Source organism: Vulpes vulpes, chromosome 9 (genome assembly GCF_048418805.1).
Source record: "Vulpes vulpes isolate BD-2025 chromosome 9, VulVul3, whole genome shotgun sequence".
Classification (NCBI taxonomy): Eukaryota; Metazoa; Chordata; class Mammalia; order Carnivora; family Canidae; genus Vulpes; species Vulpes vulpes.
Window position 1 is genome coordinate 23,738,202 of NC_132788.1, and position 16,630 is coordinate 23,754,831.

General features: G+C 40.2%; 1 protein-coding gene across 13 annotated transcripts in view; it reads left to right on the forward strand.

Annotated features, from left to right (window-relative positions):
• The window catches only part of MSRA (methionine sulfoxide reductase A), a 426,469-nt gene that overhangs the window by 101,786 nt on the left and 308,053 nt on the right, over window positions 1-16,630 (forward strand). The window contains exon 1 of one of the 13 annotated variants that reach the window (XM_072719627.1): window positions 1,384-1,701. The exons of the other annotated variants lie outside the window; for them this stretch is intronic. The gene's annotated coding sequence lies outside the window, so the exon portion shown is untranslated. Of the gene's footprint in view, window positions 1-1,383; window positions 1,702-16,630 lie in introns of those variants that run through there. 13 annotated transcript variants of the gene reach the window in all.

Here is a 16,630-nt window from a genome sequence, read left to right on the forward strand (position 1 = left end):
GGTGATAGTTGCACAACTCTGGATATGCTAAAAATCATTGAATTGTGTACTTTAAATGAATTGATTGTGTAGTATGTGAATTATAGCTCATTAAACCTATCTAAAAACATTACTGCTGCCAGGTTCCCATAGCAGACCCATGAGATCAGGATCTCAGGCCTCCTGTGATGGGTCCTCAGGTGACTGCTGTGTCAAGTGACGCTGAGCTGCAGCATGGGCTAGATAGGGGAGACACTGGGAGTTCAGGCTGGAGGGAGGGAGGTGGGCTTTATCGTACAGAGTCTCAGAGGTCATGTTGCAAGATCTGTGCTTCTACCAGCCAAAAAGAACCATTGTTAAGTTTTAAAGTAGGGGCTTGGCACATTTAGACTTTTTAAAAAAGGCTGCTCACAGGCAGTTTGAGGATGGTTTCTGGAAGTTAGGATGCCAGTGGAGGTTATCTGAGGTTATCAGGGAAGAGACAGAGTGGCCCCCATCTATGCCAATGGGGAGTGGTTACAGTGAGAATGGAAAGTTAGGGACAATGGAGGGGATGCCTAGGAAGCAGAAGTGAGGCCCAATGACTGTCTGGACACGGGGCTAGCAGGAGAGGGGCTGAAGCATTTTTCTAGGCTGTGTTTTGTGAAGGATAGGGGAGTGAGACCAGATGAGTTGAGAGATGCAGAGAAGGGCAGCTTTGCAAGAAATGATGTGTAGTTTTGCATATGCTGGACTAAGCGACCATTAGTCCATCCACAAGCAGATGTCTGGCAAAGAGTTGGAAATATGGCTGTAGATTCCAGAAAAGAGGCAGGTCACAGAGCTTTGGGAGTCTGCAGACAGAAACTTTGTACGATCTGTTTCTACAAAGGCTCACTCACCTGGCTGTTGGCAGGAGGGCCCAGACCCTCATGATGTGGGTCTCACTGTTGGCTGCCCACGTATTCTTACATCATGGCAGGTAGCTCCCCTGGAGTTAGGTACCCAAAACTGAGCAAGTGAGAGGGTGAGACAGAAGTCAGTATCTTTTGTGACCTAGCCTGGGAAGTGGCATCCCATCTCTTCTGCAGGATGCTCTCCATTATGCAGAGCAGGGTGATACAGGGTTAGAGGGGGAACGCATGAGGTCGTGAGAACCTGGGCCTACCGGAGGGCATTCTGGAGACTGGTCACCACACTCTGAGTCCTGGCACTACAGAAGATTAAAGAACAAACAAACAAAAAAGTGTGGTCGGTCACTGACGCCAGAGTTCCTGCAAAGGGAAGGGCCATCAGATGCAAGGCCAATACGAGCTCAAGTGCACGGAAGCATGTGTTGCAGTGAATGGAAGCATGGGCTCCCTGGTAGATTTGCTCATTCACTCAGCATGTGAGGGCACCCCTGTGTGTCAGAGGCGGGGTAACAAAAGAAACAAGACTCTGAATCTCTAGACTGTCCTTCGTGGGAGTTTGCTGTCCCCTGACTCTGAGGGGGTGGGGCAGAGATTCCTAGACCTCAACAGTTGTCCCCAGTGCCATGCCATGGTGCAGAGCTCCAAAGGGAGGTTATATAACTTCTGAGGGACTGGAAAAGGAAGTAAATTTTTTCATCATCTGAAGCCTTGCTGCCAGTGCCCATCCATCTTGGCATATTGCCAGGTGACCTCACTAAGGACACTGCCACAGAGGCTACCAGGAAGGGCTGCACGAGTGATCCCAGGCCAACATCACATCTAAGCCCAGGTAAGCCACAAACGAAGGTGGGAGTGGATGGAAAGGAATCTTTTCAGCTCGGCAGCATATTTGATTTTATTTTCATGAGGAGGAAAGGGGAAGTCTTTTTTCGAATAAGGATTACAGATAATATTCTATTTCTGGGAACACAGGGATGAGATGAAGCTTCTTAAATAGTGTGGCTTCTGATCCGTTTAAAAAATGTGTTAAAATTTATTCCCTAAAGAAATTCACCCTATTTTAACTTTGGGGCAGGGGCTGAAGAGTTTTTTTCTGAAATGGAAAAATGTTACTTTTAAAATTAAGAATAGGAATTTAATTGTATTTTAAAAATAACGAGTTCTAGATCTTTAGTTTGATTACAATTTGGTAAGATGAGGAGAGGTAATCACGGAAAAGCTCAAGTGGAGAAGCTGAAGTCTGAAGACTGAGTCTCAGGGAGAGGACGCTGCATGCACGAGGAGGGGAGGGAGCAGGTGATCCCAGAGTGCATTTGCTGGTGGTAAATTGTTTATACCAACTTCTGTCCTGCTTGGTCTAGACCCCCAGGGCTCCTTTAGTGCCCCTGCTGCAGGAAAGGAGGTCTCACCTTAGCTGCAACATCAACATGTCTATAGTACTTGCTAATTTCCCTTTTATTTTTTAAACTAAGAGGAATTCTTGGGTAGGCTCAAATTTTGACATTGTTTGGTTTTCGTTGTATTTATTATATAGCTACCTTCTGTTTGTGGACAGTGATACTTGGCTTTCCATTTATGATGGTAGTGTGGAGTTCTCTTTGGAAAATAAATGGATATACATCTTAACAGTGGTTTACGTGAAAGATAATATGTAACTCATATTAAAGGTGGCAAAAATCATGAAGGTGGTAGTGAAATGACTAACAATTAGGAAATGATCCATGGGGCATGTTAGTTTGGCTTTGATTTATTTAGTCAAAAACTGGTTGTGTTAGCCATCTTGGGCTTCTGTAGGAAAGTAACACAGATTGAGCAGCTTAAACAACAGACATTAATTCCTGTCTGTTCTGGAGGCTGGAAAGTCTGAGATGAAGGGGCTGTCATGGTCTGATTCCTGGTAAGGGCCCTTTTCTGGTTCACAGATGACCGTCTTCTCTATGTGGTCCTCCCATGGTGAGAGAGCTCTGGTCTCTTCCTCTTCTTGAAAGAATGCTAATTGCACTTTGGGGACCCCACCCACATGACTTCATCCAAACTCAATCACCTCCTAAAGCCCTACCAATTAAGACCATCACATTGGGGGCCAGGACTTCAACATGTGATTTTTTTGTGAGGGGAATACAAACCTTGAGGGCATAGCATGGGTGTTGTGATATCTTAGTGTCATGGGAAATGGGGGAGCCAGGGTTGGCATCCTCACATCTAGAGTGTGTGGCTACTGGCAGATCATTCAGCTTAGTCTCCACATCTCTAAGGTGGGTTTGTGACATCTGTTCCTCTTCCTTCACGGGGGTCAGGGGAACCCCAAATGAGATAATATTTGTGCAGTTTGTGTCATTTAGGGCTGGGAAAATGACCCTCTGTTAAACTGACTTTTCATTATGCCAGGTGACAATTGAATAAGCCATTTTATGTTTTTATAGAAGTTTGGAAAATATTTAAGAATACACTGTAGAATAAGATCAAGTGTTACAGTGTAGTTTTGTCTTCTTGATATTAAGATGGTAATACTGATATCTAGGACTAACTCATTTTTATGTAAATGAAGAAAGTTATGACCTTCTCTCCCCTCTGCCGGCCCCCAACTTAACTTTTTCTACAGTTTCCTTAGCAGTCTGGCCAGTCATGTCCCCTTGTTCTCCAGTCTTAAGTTTATTAGGAATTTGCTCATGCTTGTTCATTCATTTTATTTTTCTCTTGTGAAAACAGTGGGTTCTGGATTGGGGAGTGTGTCTTTAAAATATATGTTATGTGTAGCTGTGGCCAGAGAGGGCAGGTTGCCCCTTCCTATGCTCTGGGGAGGGTGAGGCATGAGACTGGCTCACATTTGTTAAACGAGTTACCTCTTTCTTCCACCACCACTGTCTTTGGAGTTCCCACTCTGTGTCGAGTGACAGGAGAAATGAAGGCAGAGAGTAAGACCCAGAAGGGCAAGCACAGGGTCTTTTCTCTGAGAGCATCTGGCCACCCTTTGGCAGATATAAGAACAGCCTCCCCTGTGCCCACAAGTTAGGGAAGCCCTAGGTCACTACATTTTCCAGGACATACCAGTGTTTCTGGACCCTGTGGGTAAAGGAGACACCTTGGTCTAGAATGGCAATTTTGTTGATAGGCAGGATTTAGTTTTTTAGTTCTTTTTTTAAAAGTTTATTTATTTTAAAAATTTTATTTAAATTCAATTAATTAACATATAATGTATTATTTGTTTCAGAGGGAGAGGTCTATGAGTCATCAGTCTTATATAACACCCAGTGCTCATTCCATCACGTGCCCTTATTAATGCCTATCACCCAGTTACCCCCTCTACCACCCTCCTCCCCTCCAGCAACCCTCAGTCTGTTCCCTATGATTAAGAATCTCTTAAAAACAAACAAACAAACCTCTTATGGTTTGTCTCTCTCTCTGATTTCGTCTTGTTTTATTTTTTCTTTTCTTCCCCCATGATCCTCTGTTTTGTTTCTTAAATTCCACATATGTGTGAGATCGGATGATAATAGGCAAGATTTTAAAAACAAGCCCATATTATTGATGATGACTTCTTATGAATTGGGATTATTTATTTATTTATTTATTTATTTACTTATTTATTTATTTTTGTAGGGAGGCAGTTTTAAAAAAACACTGAGGTTTTTGCAGTCTTTCACTGTCAGTTTACAAATAGCGACACTCAGTCTGTTGGTAAGTGCTATGATTTCCTAGTGGATGTTGTTAAACCACTCTGGGAGGCTTTACCTTTCTTAGATTACGATTTCTCTGTTGGATTGGGGGAAAGAGTGCCCTAATGATACAGGAATGCTTTAATAAAAAGTTCACTTAAATACAGAGGGAATGCCTAGAGCTGAGTAAAAATGCAGAAAAGCTCTCTCAGTGAGTAATCTGCCAAAAAGGAAAAATGGAGCTTGGTGTGGTTTTTAGAATGTCCTTTGTCCTTCTGGCTTCTCAGAGCTCTTTTCAGATGAAGGAAGTGGCTGATACAGAGATGTTGCTAATTACTTCTGTGAAGGAAGTGAAACAGTGCGACCAGCCCAGAGCAAAGACCAGAGCAACTTTAGAGAGAAAACCAGTCTGTCATATTTGTACAAATATGTGCACTTCAATGATAATTACCATAGTCATTGTTTACTATTGCTACACTATATTAATTATCTATTCAATGATAATTAAATACATAATTCTAAACACCATCCCCAAACAAATTACCTTTTATCAATTGAAACAAACCAATTAAAAATTTCAAAATGCAACCATGTAATCAACAGCTTAATACATGTTAATTATGACCAAAATTTCAATTAATGTGTTAATATATGACCTCAAATCTCCAGAAACAAACAATGAAAAAAGCAGCCTCACATAGCAATTATGGCCTCATTTGATTGACAGATATCTGTGAGTATGTTTTTGTGTCTGACTTGGTAATTTGACTTATATCAAAAAAGCCGGCCTATTCCTCTGCTGTTCTGAAGTCGCTGCATGAAAAGCACACAGGGTTTTGAAACAGGGTTTTGAAAGCTCTCTTCTCTTCAGCTCCTGCATTGTCTCTTTCCTGCACTTGTATTTCTTTAGTGCATTGTTTCTTTAGTGCATCCCAGGAGCCTGTAGGGTGGTTAGCAGAGACTGTGATCCCTTCATTTTATGGATGGGTAAGGTATGGAACCGGCAGGTTCATGCAGCATTCTGAACACAATGGTGGAGGTGATTTCAGGGAGTGCAAAGCAGCATGTACGTGGATGTGTTTGGAGGGCAGGGTGGATAAGACATGGTTGTAATCCATCACATAATATTTGTTCCAGGTGAGGGCCATAATAAGGAAGATTAGAGCAGGAAGGAATCATGCCTAGGGGTGTCAGGAAGGGCCTCTTGGTGGCTTGATGGATAGAAAGGACTTAGATAGGAAGAGATTGGGGGTGGACAACATTCTAGCAGAAGGAAGGGATTAGAGTTTTTGCATGGAGTCAGGATACAAGTTTGGCTAGAACTTAGAGTTGTTGGAGACAAGCAATGGTGAGATAAGTTAAATTGGGAAGATGAATCTATGAATCTTATTTTTAACTCTGCATGTGCTCCTTGGTAAGAAGACTGTGTTTAACCTGAAGTCAAGGACGAGGTCATTTACAAGGTTACCTGGCCTTTTTATCTGACTTAAAATTTGCAGCATAACTTCAAATGTTGGTGTCCCATCACTTGACCCTTATTTCCTTGGTGTCTTATGATCAGTTCATTGTAGGGACTTTGTTTATTCAAAATAGAATGGGGGGTGCTTCTAAAGTAGTTCTTTAAAAAATTTTTAAAAAAAATATATTTATTTTGAGAGAGAGAAAGAGTAGGGGAAGGGGCAGAGGGAGAGGGAGAGAAACAGACTCCCTGCTGAGCATGGACTCACCCCCTCCTTCCTCCCTGACATGGGACTTGATCCCAGGACCCTGATGTCATCACCTGACCCAAAAATCAAGAGTTGGATGCTTAACCAACTGAGCCACCCAGGCACCCCTTAAATTCTTTTTTAAGTAAACTCTGTGCTCAACGTTGGGCTCAAACTCATGACCCTGAGATTAAGAGTTGTATGCTCTACCAACTAAGCCAGCCAGGCACCCCTAAAATAGTTCTTCTAAAAAAATGTACATATCTCTACTCTGAAACGTGGCTAACTTAACTGCCCTGGCAGTTATTATGTGCTGTTAAGTTGTGAGCATATTTTTTGTGTGTTGAAGTAGAAATCCCCTTGAAAATTCAGCAAATTGGACTTCAGTTTGGAAAGGATAGATGAAGAATAGAAGTCTCTGTGTGTAAATAAATGTATATATGTGTATATATAAAAACATGATAATACATATGCACATATAAACACATATACATATGTATGTGTATATAAATAAATAAAATTGGATTGAGTCATAAAAATATAAATATATCAAATGTAAAATCTATTAGAGAAGGAGATTGTTTTTATGACTCAGAAGGGAGGTGTAATAAAGAGGTATTTTTAAGATCAAGAACTAGTGTGTGTCAATTTCTTTTGCCCAAGTCCTCATCTTCTTGACAGAAAGATGAGTCACTGGATTTGAATCATAAGGCTGTAAAGAATCCTGGGGCAAACTTATTTTAGGCTGGATACTTAGAAACATTGGTGAAATCAATGATTAGGTATCTGGGTGGGTTGGGGAATCATCAAAACAAATATTTCTCTTCAATTTTTTAGAATCCGTGGGTCTCCTGCTGAGTACAGAAGTGTATTTTTAAAAAACATCACAAAAGGATAAGTTCTCTATAATCCAGTTATATGAGGTACCTAGAGTAGTTAAATTCACAGAGACAAGAAGTAGAATGGTGGCTGCTAGGGGCTGGGGGGAGGAGGAATGGAGAGTTTATGTTTACTGGGGACAGACTTTTAGTTTGGAAAGATGAGAAAATTCCGGAGATGGGTGGCGCTGATGGTTGCACAACCATGGGGGTGTATTTAATGCTGCTGCACTGCACTCTGCAGAATGGTTAAAGTGGTAGATTTCATGTTGTGTGTATTTTACTACAATTTAAAAAACGAATGGATGATTTTATTCAGAATGGAAACCTGAGAAATTGGCATGGCTAGACTGTTGTTGCCTGGTATGGAAGCACTGATAAGCCATGAGGTGAGGCAAGAAGGCAATGGAGCTTTCTTCCAATGGGATTGTTCTTTCTACCATGTCTTCTGCCTTCATTTCCCTCCTAATAACTAATCTCATCTTTCTTACTTACCTACTGTGTACATTTCCCCTGTCATTTCTCCATTTACTCAGTCTATTTTTACCCTCTCACCTTTGCTCTTCTTTACCCTTGGAGAATGCTCACACCAGCATCTTTCTTCTGCTCCAGTCTTTTAGTCTCTTTTTCTCTTCTTAAGGCATAAGATCAACAATATGGGTAGAGATCTAGTGATGACTCTTCTTGGCTGAAAGGTAGGGGTCTGATGTTGTCGTTTCCCACAGCGACAGCAGTCAATAGCACAAGGGAGGATGTTGCTGACCATGAGAAAGGCACATTAAATGCTTTGGCTGCTTTTCCCATAATGAAGAGTGTGCTATGGTGTTCCTAAATATACTTCTGGAAAAAGCAAGTGAAACAGATGTAGAAAAAATTGGAGAAAGAGGACATAAAATTAGTTTTGAATCTTGTAGTCTCAGTTTCAATCTAAAACTCATTTTATTTAAGGATCAAGGTTTTAGGATGCTTCTTGTTGACTTCATTAATTACAAATTATTGAGATGTTTAACATCCTATAGAAAGAAACACAACAGTGGTATTTTGGCCATTTTCCTGTGGGTGGTCAATGTCTTATAGTCTAAGTTTAAGTCAGAACCACTGAGTCTGTACTTTCAGAGATAGCGAGGAGAGGAAATACTAGTTTGGAATCCTCAACATAATGTAGGCTTCATCTGTTGAAAGTAGACTGCAAGGGGTAAAGCCTGATCTTCTTGATGGGTGAGAAACAGTCAAAACAAATTTACTAATTAAATTTCTATGGGTGGGGACACTTGCTTTCAAATCTTGCAGAAGAGTAGCCATCTTACCAAGGTTAGAGTAGATGTGACCATCCAATTAAAACAACTAGCTAGTAAGATACTACTAAAATATGCTTCAATAAAATGTAAGCCTTCAAGGCCATATTTATGTTTTATAGGAATACATTCCATTTTAAATAGAACAATTCACTTATTTCGTGTGAAATAATGTTAAAGCATGGGTCAGACCTATTAATTGTTGGAAGGTTATCTTAAGAAAATTACTTATGTGTTGAAAAAGATTTTAATTTTTTTTTTCTTGGAAATAGTGATCTATTGTTTCTGTGGAAATTGGGACCATGGTCTTTAAATGCTCTGCAATGTTGATTCACAAAAGCTTAACATTATCTATTTAAATACCACAGGTACTGTAAAGCTTAGTGTGAAGGCTAATTTTAATAGAGTTTGATTCTTATATGTATATGTACTGTATTATCTTAAATTCACATTTTGAGAGAGCAAGCTAATTTTATGATTAACAGAATCATTAAAAAGATCTTTTTATTCTAAGCTTGCCAAAGGGTCCTGTATTTAAAAAATCATACCCACACTGGATTTGGTCTAATGACAAAAGGAAATATAAAGAAACATTGAAGTTTCTTTTTCTTTTTCTTTTCTTTTTTTTTTTTTTAAGTAGACTTGTGTTGGTAGAGATATTGGTGATGAAATTCAGAATGTATTTTGTTCCCATTTAAGAGAGAGCAGGGGCGCTTGGGTGGTGTAGTCAGTTAAGCATCCTGCTCTTGGTTTTGATTCAGGTTGTGATCTCAGGGATGTGACCTCAGGATCATGAGATCGAGCCCCTTTTTGAGGCCCACATCAAGCCCTATATTGGGCTGTGTGCTCCTCAGGGAGTCTGCTTGAGATTCCCTCTCCCTCTTTGCCCCCACCCTGCACAACTCTCTCTCTAAAATAAATCTTTAAAAAGAAAAGAGAACAAATGAGTAAATTTAATGGTGTGTTGAGATCAGAGTTTATACTATGGATGAAGGAGGGACACAAATATGGAAAAGGGGGAATGTAAGGAAGAATCTCATAGTATTAGTTTTGAGTCAAAAATATCAGTATGAGTTGATATTATACACACACAGAGACTAGTTGTAATTACTGTAAGAGACTAGAAGCCATGTCATGCCACTAGTAATGAGCATCTCTAATGCCCAGATCTTGATTTCTAGATTCCATATTCCAATGAAAGAAACCATTGGAGGAATTAAGCCTGAGATATTTGGTTTTGCCTGAAGCAAGGAAGTGCTGGCAGACTGATGAGGTCGAGTCAAAGGACCAACTGAGAGGGACTTTCACTGGCCAAACTTGGAACCATTGCAGCATCAAGCAGAACTTTGATGATCATGGTTATAGCATATTAAATTTTAAAAAACTTATGAGTCCACAGTGATGAGGGAGAGTCAAGAAGGTGGAAGTAGGGAGAAGTTCTGCAGAGATGAAGGTTAGGTAACAAATGAACAAGGAATTATGGAGTTAAAAAATCATCAGTTTGTAATACCAGTGTAATCATGGACTCAGGATGGATGCTAAAACCATTGGGAGAAAGATTGTTGATGGTGAAGAACAATGTTCTCATGTTCTTCGGGTATCACTCCACAGATTATTTAAGAGAAGGCAATGTTGGGTGTCAATACATTAACCAGATGGTCAAGGTTGGCATCCCAAATAGTGAGAGTCCTGATGTGATGGGGGGGGGGGGGGTCCCTGACTTCCACAAGATTGGTCCTGACTCCTTAAGTGATTTAATGTCATAAAGAACAGAGAGAAATGCATATACTGTTTCAGATTAGGGGAGTGTCAGGAGAAATATCAGCCAACTGCAATGAATGGAACTTGGTTGGATTCTGGATCAAAACAAAAAAACAAACAAAATAAAGGGCATTTGTGAAACAAGTGCAGAAATTTGAGTATGGGCTTTATGTTGTCTGATAATATTGAATTAACGTTCATTTTTAAAAAAGGCATGCTTAGATAGGAGAAGATCCTTGTTCTTCATTTATTTTTCAGAAGTTCCTTTTCCTTGATGGAATTATTGCTAAAGTAATTTTATGATGTCTTAAGTCCACTTTTGTATAGCGAAAAGGGCAAACTTTTGTATTTATACATGTGTGTGCATGTGAGAGAGTGAGAGAGAAGATTTGCCAAGCTGCTAATAGTTGATGAACCTGGGTGAGGAGTATATAAGTGTTCGGTATACTATTGTTTTAACATTTCTGTAGGTTTGAAATTTTTCAAAATGAAAAAATTACAAGTAGGTAAAAAAGATAACCCATTAGTCTTTTTTTTTTCCCCACACAGAAACATAAGATATGATGCTAGAAGGGGTCTGGGAAATAGTTTCCAACAGGACCAGTATATTCTTTCTCTACCCGCCCTCACCATGGAAAATGTGAATGCTGATGCATTTCTATTGAATAGTGGGTAAGGGGGTGGAATTTTCTAGTAATACAGTTGTACTTATTTTCCTCTGGTTCTGTATCAGTCAACTTAGTTCTTTATAAAATTGGGAGATTTTTTTATATGTTAGATCAAATTCATTTTTCCCAGTGAATTCTGGTAACAAAGGAATTACTAAGAATGCTCTCATTTATGGAATGCCTCCTCTCTGCTTGAAGATGTGCTGTTTTTTTTGTTTGTTTTTGTTTTTGTTTTTTTACTGTAATTGTCTCCATCCTCCATTGTCTCCATGTTATGATGAGCAAATAGGCTCCACATGGTCAGTGCCTTTCACAAGGTCATGTGGTGAATAAGGTGTCAATTTGAGATTTAAATCCAATTCTGTCTGACTCTGGTGTTTTTACATATTCATCTTGCAACATCAGGCTGCTGGTACCTGAAAGTCAGTGGCTTCAAATAGTTTCCAAAGTGATGACATTTTTTTGAGAAAATTCATGGTCGTAAAGATCAAGTTAATACTTCGAATTGTGTGGTACTTGAGTTTAAGTAAGGGGACAATGGAAATGGAGTTGTACCGTGATTAAGAAGTCCTGGCACCAGGGGGCGCCTGGGTGGTTCAGTCTTTTGAGCATCTGATTCCTGGTTTCAGCTGGGATTGTGATCTCAGGACTGTGGGATCCAGCCCCATCTGGAGTGCTGCATTGGGCTCCACACTCAGCAGGGAGTCTGCTTGAGATTACCTCCTTCTGCCCCTCACCCCATGAGTGTGTGTACTCTCTCTCTCAATAAATAAATAAATCTTAAAAAAAACAAACAAAAAAAAGCATTCCTGGCACTCGTTCCAGTTCTGTCCCTGTCTAGCAGTGTGATATGGAGGCCTTAGTCTTCTTGGATATATGTAATCACTGGTTGGCCTAGTTGATATCTCTGTTGACTTGAGGAATTAAAATAGCATGATACTTGCAAAGAATTTCTAAAAAAAATCACTGTGGCTGAAATAAGGCTTAGAGGTGAGGCTGATGAAGAAGGTTTGGGAGTATGCAGTGGTGGGAGATGGCTGCAGAGAGATGCAGGGCTCAGCTGTTGGGGTCTGGAAGCCATCTCTTAGAGTTCCAAGTAATTATAGGTCAAATGATGGTTCTTGTAGGTTTTTTTTTTTCCACTCCAAAAATTTAATAGTCATTCTTTAATATCATTAAATATTAGAGTCAAATTTTCCTCACTTGTACTTTGTTCAAGTCAGGATCGAAAGAAGACCCATAGATTGCAATTGTTTGGTAACTCTCTCTTTCTTTCTCTCCCTCTTTCCTCTCTTTAATAACAGCTTTATTGAGATATAATTCATATATTTTACAGTATACATATATTTAAAGTATATAATGCAATGCCACACAGTTGTGCAAACATCACCACAATCAATTTTAGAACATGTTGTGACCCCAAAAAGAAACCCGTGCTTGTTAATAGTCAATTCCTCATTTCCTCTCAACTCACCCGTAGGCCTAGGCAAATACGAATCCATTTTCTGTCTCTGTGGATTTGTCCGCTGGGGACGTTTCATATAAATGAAGTGAAATCATAAAATATGTGGTCTTTTGTCATCTTTCACTTAGCATAAGTTTTCAGGGCTCATCCATGTTGTAGCATATGTAAGTACTTTACTCCTTTTTATTGCTGAATAATATTCATTGATGGACATTTGGGTTGGTTCTACTTTTTGTCTATTATGAATAATGCTGCTATGGTCATTTGCATACAAGTTTTTGTGTGGACGTTTGTTTTAATTTCTTTTGTGTATATCTAGGAATGGAATTGCTGGGTTATGTGGTAACTCTATGTTTCACATTTTGAGGAACTGCCAGCCTGTTTTCCTGCACCATTTTACAACCCCACCAGCATTGTGTTCCATCAGCAGAGGGGTCCAATTTCTCTACATCCTACCCAATGTTTATTATTATCCGTCTTTTTTATTATAGGCATCCTAGTGGGTCTGAGGTGATACCTCATGATACTTTTTTTTTTTAGATTTTATTTATTTATGAGAGACATACACACACAGAGGCAGAGATATAGGCAGAGGGAGAAGCAGGCTCCCTGTGGTGGAGCCTGATGTGGGACTCGATCCCAGGAGCCTGGGATCATGACCCGAGCCAAAGGCAGACGCTCAAACATTGAGCCACTCAGGTGTCCCCCTCATTATACTTTTGATTTGCATTTCCCTGATGGCCCTTGGAGGGCGGTAGAGTGGCATTATCTGGTACAGATTTTACAATGATTACTCTTACTGCATTGTAGAAGATGGATTAGATGGGTACAGGAGATAAATAGGTAAAAGATGACAGTAGAGAGACAAAGGTAGTCGTAGTGAGGATGGTGAGACATAAAGGATCACAGGGGTAGCTAAGAAGTACAGTTTGTAGTAATTTGTGACTGATTTTATGTGGGGGTTGGGGAGTGCTTACAACTGGATTTCCTGTATGGGCAGCTGGGTTTAGGGGTTGATGCCATTCATTGACATAAGGGTCAGAGCAGGGTGGAGGGAAGAGTGATGTGTTTAGATTTGGATGGGTTGAGTCTGATGGGAAGTGCTTACTGTCAAGAGAAGACATTTGGAGAGATCTCTGGACTGTGGTGCATCTGCTATATGGTTAAGGAAGTACAAGGGGAACTAGAGGTATAATGCCCCTTTCCCATCCTCAAGGAGGGGAGATATGGAAAGGAAAGCAAGGCCTTCTCTGTGCCAGTCTCCAGTACTTGGTACGTGAGCACAGAGATGACAAGGACCCTGCCCTCAGGGTTCCATAGCATTCTAGTGGGAGGGAGAGGGAATAGGAAGAATGAAGGAGATAGGAGGAGAGGGGGGAGAGAGAGATATGGTATAGATAACACAGCATCTGTGAAAATCCACTCATTCAGTTAGTATTTATTGAGTGTCTACTATGTTCTAGGTGTTGTTCTAGGCACTGGGGATCCAGCAGAGAACAAAGATAAAAAATTTTGTCATCGTGGATTTTAAATTCATGTGGGGTTTCCAGACTATAAACATTAAGTAAACTACATATTATGTTAGAAGGTTATAAAACAAGGAAAACCTAAATTATGAGGGGGTGGGAATGTGGTACAGTGACGTAGGGGATGGTGGTGATATAGTTTTAAGTAGAATGACCAGATATGAAGAGAGTCATTTGAGCAAAGATTTGAAGGTGGTAGGGGAGAGTGCCATGTAAATGTGTAGGAGAAGGACATTCTACACAGGGAATGAAGGTGCAGAGGTCCCAAGGCAGGATTGTGCCCAGGAAGTTCAAGGAACAGCTAAAGGTCAGTGTAGCCAGAGTAGAGTGAGGGGAAGATAGAGTAGTAGATGAGTTCAGGGAGAGGGGGCTTGAGGGGTTGGGTAGGGAAGAGGGGTAGGTGCCAGATTATGTGAGTTATTGTGGGCCACTGTAAGGAGTTTGACTTCTGCTCTGAGATAGGAATTTATTGGATTTGATTTAAGGGCTTGAAAGTATCACCCTGGCTATTGTACAGAGAGTTTATTGAGATGGAGATGGCCGAAGTAGAATCAGGGAGGCCAGTTGGAGAGATTCGTGCAGTAATTCTGGTGAGAGACAGTGATGGCTTGGGCCAACATGACAAGTAGTGGTTGGATTCTGGATTCACTGTGAAGGTACAGTGACAGATTGGTTGTGGGCTTTGTGACCCAAGGGAGGAGTCAGTGATGATCCCTTGTTTGATAGCCTGAGCCAGGGGAAGGAGAGGGATGGCACTGAGAGAGGATGACCGCCCAGGAGAAGATTTGGGCAGAAGGTTTGCCCACTCCATTTGCCATGTCTAGTGCAGGTCTAAGTACAGATGCTGGGCCAGTTGGGGTGGCCTGAGCAATCAGACCACAGGGGTGAGGAGTTCCGGCAGATGCTTGAACCAATGATCTAACTGTGGAGCATGTTCCCACCCTGCAGGCAGGGTCACAGAACCCATATGGATCATATTCCTTGTAGGAGAAGAGGGTTAGCAAGAGGACAAGCTCTGCATTTCTTTCCCTACCTCTTCATAACCAAATTTGAGATGGTTCAGGTGGAATGCAGTGACCTCTAAACTCTCCAGGTCTCAGATGCAAGAATCAGGTGGGCCTGCAGACCCTTGGTCCTGAGGTGCATGTGAAAGGATCTTAACTCTCATTTCTGGAGCCTTGTGGTGCTTTTTCCATTTACCTTTTTGAAAAATTCAGAGAAGTACATTTCTGGTTCTTGCTCCATATAGGATTCAGTAAAAGAACTTTAATTCCTTCAATTTATTGAAATTTGTTCCAGGATAACATCTCTGTCAAAGCTCTTTAGTAAAGCAGATTTGTATGTATGTGTGTGGTGGGGAAACTGGAGAGAGGTTGCCTCTTCTAAGGCAGAATTTGATTGGCATTGCCTCTTAAAATCGTTATTCCTGGCAAAAATCTTCCTAACATGCTATTTGGATATAAAGAATGGGGGAACTGTATTCCATGAAAAGATACACTGGTAGAAAAGTGGCTCTGGCTACTTAACTAATTTTTTTTTTTTTTTAGGAAATGCATTTGTAATTTTAGAATATTCTTAATGGACATTTCACTGGTAAATTTGGCAAAAAATGCCTGTAAAATTTTACTTGGTTTTTCCCAGGAAGATACCGTTAGAACTTAAGGTCTTTTGAAACGCTTTAGAAACACTAGTCAGTATAATGCCTTGCAGGGTGTTAAAATCAAGTGCTTGTCTTTGTGTTCTTTGCATTTTGTTAGTTGAAAATGTGCAGAAAAGTCCATCTGAAATTCTCTTTGGGCCACTTAATTCAGCTTCATTGCAGTGCAAGTAGAATAAAAATAATATCAAACAAACCTAACAGGTGAATTGAAATATGGATTTGGGGGTGAATCAGTGGCTCATCCTTAAAATATCTTTATTTTTCCATTTCATGAATTTAGCCTGAGGACCATTTTAGCTAAAACTCTAGACAATATATGTCCTCTGCTGGCTTGGTTAGAGAACATGGGCAAATAGATTTTAGTTTTTACAAATGTGAATCCAATAAGTCACTCAAATTCCAAATAAATAAATTTATAAATTCACTTATGTTCTAGAATAAATGGAAGTAATTAGGACTGCATTAGTGCAGCATTAATTAACATTGCTAATTCTTTGTATGTAATTATGTCAAATACTAACACTAATAAAATGTAAATATCAAATGAATAAGAGAGGAGCCTCCCTCCTCTTTTTAACGCCACCACATTACAGCGTCACATTATGAACACACAATATCATCAAGCTTCCAGACACCTACTTTCTAAATACAGGCTGTATGAATTCTAATGAAAACATGAACTCTGTGGTATAAATCTCCTCTGCTGCCTGGTTCAATGAGGGGCTGCCCAACAAACCAATAATTCCATTCCTCAGAGTATTGCTGAGAATATTTATATAATTAAATATCATCTGTTTCCCCATTTAATTCCTGGTGGCTTTTTTTTTCCCTGGCTGTTTTTGCTATTTCCTTGGATGGGAATGGCCCAATAACGTTGTGCAGCTCTGATGGATTATCTTCATTAGCTACTTGGGGTGATGAGTCCCTGAGTAATGCTGAATTTGATTTACCATGCACCAAAGCCGAATCTTACGTGGAAGTTCTAAGTGGGGCAGGTTTTATGCAGCTTTCAACTGGTTTGAAGAAGAGAAAAAAAAATAAAGTTCTTTTAGGAAATGATTTTGGGACACACAGAATCTTTTTTGATTAAGAACGAAGAACAGGATGTTCTGAAAAGAACACAGGACGCCTGGGTTCTGAATC